A 4,627-nucleotide genomic window follows, 5' to 3' on the forward strand; every position below is an offset into this window, starting at 1 on the left:
TTTTTTTTTTTTTTTTTTTTTTTTTTTTTTTTTTTGCATCAATTATTTTGGAGCTAAGTTGCCCATCAAGAGTAAGTTCAGCCGCTTCCTTCTCCCTCCTCATCCCGGGGCAGCAGCTGGGTTCCTGTCCTCCTTCCCTCTCCTTGGTGCCTCCCCCCATCCCCTTTCCCATGGGGCTGGTTTGATTCTGGGGAGAGCGTGAAGGGCTCGGGAGGGACGGGGACGCATTTTATCCCAGGGACAAGAGAAATATTTGCAGTTCTCGTGTGTTGGGAGTGGAAATAGTCCCCATCTCCCGCCCCTTCTCGGTGCAGTTTTTCCCCCTCCTTTTCTGACAGCGTTTAATCTGCTTCGATGCCTCTTTCTGAAGTAGTAATACCCCCCCGGCTGCCCCCCGTGGGCACAACGGTGGCACGGTGGTGGGGTCGGGGACGTGGCTCCGGGCATGCTGCCGGGGCAGGGACATCATGTGCTGGCCTAAACCAGGGAGGGATTTTTTTGCCATCAGGTGAAAGCGCGGAGCCACGCCGGCGCGTGGGGGCTGTAATCCGACTGCACAGACCTGGCAGCTGGCGAACCCCAGAGCGGGGATGAGCGAGAGGGGGGGGGGGGGGGGATTCATTTCAGCACTTCTCCCTGCCCTGAATGGTCTAATTTCACCAGGATTCAGATCCCCGAGGAAGGACTTTCACAGTCAATAATCTTCCTCAATGCTTGGCTGGGGTGTCCCTCCCTCCAGCAAAACGGCTAGAGAAATTTAATTCTGCAGCACTGGGGGGCTGGAGGTTTTGCCTCTGTCCTGGGCTCGTCGCTGCCCCCTACCCGGTGTGTTGGGGGCCCCAAGCCCCAACCAGGGAGCCCCGGGGGGTTCAGCCCGCAGCGGTTGCCAGCGCAGGCACCCGGTGAGCCTGGGGTACGGTCTGTGCGTGGACAGGGAAGAGCAGGGGTCAAATCCAGCTCGGCTGCCCCTGAGCCCGGATTCTCCCGCTAAACCCCGTCCTGCTCCCCGTGCCAGCGGAGGGCGGGGAGCTCAAGCCTGTGGTTGAGCCCCTTGGCATCGGATGCATCCAGACTCGGTGCTTGGGCCTGAATTTGCTGCCTGGCTGGAGTCAGGAAGGTGGAGGATGAACCTGGCAGTGCAGGAGGGCGCAGAGCAGAGCCTGAGGCCACTTGAAGCATCTTGGCTGGGTGGTCTCTTCTCTTCCAGCCCTTGAAGAGGCTGTGACCAGGATCGGGCCCCCTTACCTGTGGCAGCCGGGCAGATTAATTGCGGGTTGACACAAAAGGGAAGGAATCACATACAAGGAGCGGCTGGGGGAACTGGGGGGGTTCAGTCTGGGGAAGAGGAGGCTGAGGGGAGACCTCCTGGCCCTCTGCAACTCCCTGCCAGGAGGGGGCAGAGAGGGGGGATGAGTCTCTGGAGCCAAGGCCCCAGCGCCAGGCCCCGAGGGAATGGCCTCAAGCTGCCCAGGGCAGGGTCAGGCTGGCTCTGAGGAAGGATTTCTGTGCAGAAGGGGCTGTTGGGCGTTGGAATGGGCTGCCCAGGGCAGGGGGGAGTCCCCGGGATCCCTGGGGGGGTTGAAGAGTCGGGCTGAGCCAGCGCTGAGGGGTCTGGGGGAGTTGGGAAGGGTCAGGGTGAGGGTCATGGTTGGGCTGGAGGAGCTGCAGGGGCTTTTCCAACCGAGATGATTCTGTGAATCTCCCCTCTCCATCCTTGAGCTTTCTCTGGCAGCTCAGCGACACGTGGTGGTGGAGGGGTTGGGTCGGACGTGGCTGGCGGGGGCTCGGTGGGATGTGCCGTGGTTTGGGGGTGCGCTGACCCCTGTCTTCTCTCCCCACAGTACTCCCCGAGCATGCGAGCCACTTACCTGTCCGTCACCGATGAGCACGTCAGGCACCACAACACCGAGTTCCCGGCCTAACGCGCTCACCCCGAGAGCTCGCGGGAGGAGAACATGCCGCCGGCGTTTCTGTAATGGAAACCAAAGACACCTGGAGGAGACGCGGCGGGAAGCCCAGTGGCAGCAGCGGCCGGAGGATGAGCCCCGTGCCCCCCTCCTCTCCCCCTCGGCAGCTTCTCCTCGGTCTCAAGTCTTCCTGCCTTACGGCTGAGAGCGGCTCCGGGACCCAACACCGCCCAGTGCCGCCGCCGGGCTCCTGGTGTGCCGGGAAGACCGGAGACGCTTCACGCCTCCACATTGGCTTCTCCTTTCCCTCCCTGTCTGCACCAGCTCGGGGATGTTTCATGCCACGGAAGGGAGACTCCTCCAGCTCCCTCTGCCTGGAGCGCAAAGCCTGGGACCACAGGCCGCCCCCCAGCACCAGCCCCTCGCGGAGGGGTCCGGGGCCGCGGCTTCTTCGCTCCCGTAGCAATGCAGTACCAACCACTAGTGATGCCAGCCCCTTCCCGGTGCCTACGGGTGGCTTTGCCACCTGCCAGCAGGGACACCGGCTGCTTCCCTTGGCCACCTGCCTGCTCCGCACGGGCAGAGCTGGCTCTCGGTGCCCCCCTCCTCGCTGTCGTCCCCCCCCCGTTCAGCTGGAGCTGCCCTGGCCCTGGGTTTGGAGGCTGTAGAATTAGGGATGTTTTGGCCTTGCTGGTTTTCCTTTGCTTTGTTCCTGGGTTTTACGAGTTCTCTGCAGGGCAGAGGTGCGGTTCGCCTCGCTGCCTCTGTTCAGGCGTGGTTTTACTGCAGTGCATGTTGGTTTTTGGCTGGTTCGTTGGCTCTTTTTTGGCGATTCAGCTCCCCAGGGTCGCTGGGCCGGCAGCGTGGGCTGGGACAGGCTCCCCTCATCTGCAGGACAGCCCTGGGGTCACCGCGAATCCCCTGGGAGAGGGTTAGGGACCACTCAGGCTTCCCTGGAGCAGGATACGGTCCCAGGGAGAGGGAGGACGTGGTCCTGCAGCCCTGCCTGGCGTGCCCAGCATTGCCAGGGCTTCGGGCTAAGCAGCCCTCAGGACCGGGGGGCCAGGGGGAACCAGCAGGAGCTGAACTGGGCCCTTTGTGGCTGCTCCAGGAACCTCGGGAAGATGCAAGCAAAGGCCCCTTCCCCATGGCAGCACCTCGCTCACCAAGGGCAGGGAAAGCCCCTGCTCCATCCCACCCAGACCTCCCAGCCCAAAGGGTGCAGACAGGGTGATGGGTGTTTTCCTGCCCACTCCCCCTTCTGGTCCCTGTCCCCCCGCCCAGGGCGAGTTCAGCTCTCGTAACCACGTTTGGCACCGCGGCGGCGGCTCACCCGGGGCTGGCTTTGCTCTGGGGCTCTTCCTCGGCGCGAAGGCTGTACCCGCGCCGTGGGAGGGCAAAGGCTTTACCCAGACTGATTGCAATTAGCAGCCGCCTCCTGTGCTGCTGCTGGTGGTGGTGGTTATCCATCCCTTCTTCCCTGCTTTGGCTAACAGTGCTGCAGCCGGGCTGACCCCCAGGGTGGCCAGGCTGTCCCCCTCGGGCGAGCCGGGGGGGGGTCCTTACTTGATAGCAGTGACTCACTGTGTCTTTTAAAGATAACGTGTACATACCCTTTGGTCTCTTAATGCCATCTGTCCCTGTTACGTGTGACTAGCATTGCTGTTGGAAACTTCCAGGGCATTTTTTTTTATATTTTTTTTTTCAGCTTTTAATGTTTCGATGTAACGGTACTGGTAGAAGAGCTGTTTTTAAAACGCATGTGAACTAACCTCATTAGGACTCCTTCTAGGAGCTGGAGTCCGTGCCCTCTGGGGAAAAGACAATAAACACTTGTACTAAACTTATCTCCTCGGTGCGGGTTTCTCGGGGCTGACCTGCATCTGCTGCTCGGGTTGTTCTGCCCTTCCCCGATGTGCCGGCTCTGCCCAGACTCTCCATGGCCAGCGCAAACGCCCCTCCGTGAGCGTTTCTTTGCAGTCAAAGCGGTTTTTAAGTGGGATTAAACCCCGTGGCTGCAGCTTGGACTGGGTTTGGCTGCGGCAGTGGTGGCGGTGGGGTGTGACTGGAACCGTTTCAGGTGTGTCAGTGCCGAGGAGCAGGGGGGAGACTCGGGATTTGGGGGTTTAGCGTGCGTGGACGCGTGTCCTCAGTGCCAAGGCAGGGACGGCCGCTGCTGGGGCTGAAGGTGACCACAGGGCCCCTGGGTGCGCTGCGCCTCGGGAAGGGTGGCGGGAGCTGCTTCTCGTGCTTCTTTCCCAGCACAGAGCGAGCCGGAACGTGGGGTTTGGGTGACACGGAGCGAATGGGGGGTGTGGGGAGCAGTGCCAGCCCCCGGGCTGCCGGCGGGCACGGGGCAAGGCACCGGAGCCCACAGGGCCCAGGTCTCTGCAGCAACGGCCCAGGAGCCCGGCCTGCTGCTGCAGGAATGGCGAAGCTTTCCCGCCTGGCCCGGGGGCGAGCGGGGAGGGCGGCCCTGCCCTGGGGCTGGAGGGCCCAGGGTACGGCCCAGTCCCCTCGCTCCGAGATGGGGCCCAGGCGGGTTTGCACCCCCCGCAGTCGGGGCGTGGGGCTGGAGCTGGCAGCAGAGCCGCTGCTAATTGCACCCCGTGCTAATTGCACCCCCAGTACCCTGTGCTAATTGCACACACACCCCCCCCCTTCCTTAGCCACGTTTTCCCCTCCCAACATGGCGGCGAGCGGCGGCCATCACGTGACAC

The 4,627-nt window shown here is 62.4% G+C and overlaps 1 long non-coding RNA gene across 1 annotated transcript; it reads left to right on the forward strand.

Moving 5' to 3' along the window:
• Nucleotide 1: 1 nt before the first annotated feature.
• On the forward strand, nucleotides 2-3,754 carry LOC113486883. The gene is made up of 2 exons (XR_003399675.1): nucleotides 2-71; nucleotides 1,842-3,754. It is a non-coding gene; the product is annotated as an uncharacterized LOC113486883 (long non-coding RNA).
• The last annotated feature ends 873 nt before the right edge of the window (nucleotides 3,755-4,627 follow it).

Source organism: Athene cunicularia (genome assembly GCF_003259725.1).
Source record: "Athene cunicularia isolate RWA chromosome 18 unlocalized genomic scaffold, athCun1 chr18_part1, whole genome shotgun sequence".
NCBI classification, from domain to species: Eukaryota; Metazoa; Chordata; class Aves; order Strigiformes; family Strigidae; genus Athene; species Athene cunicularia.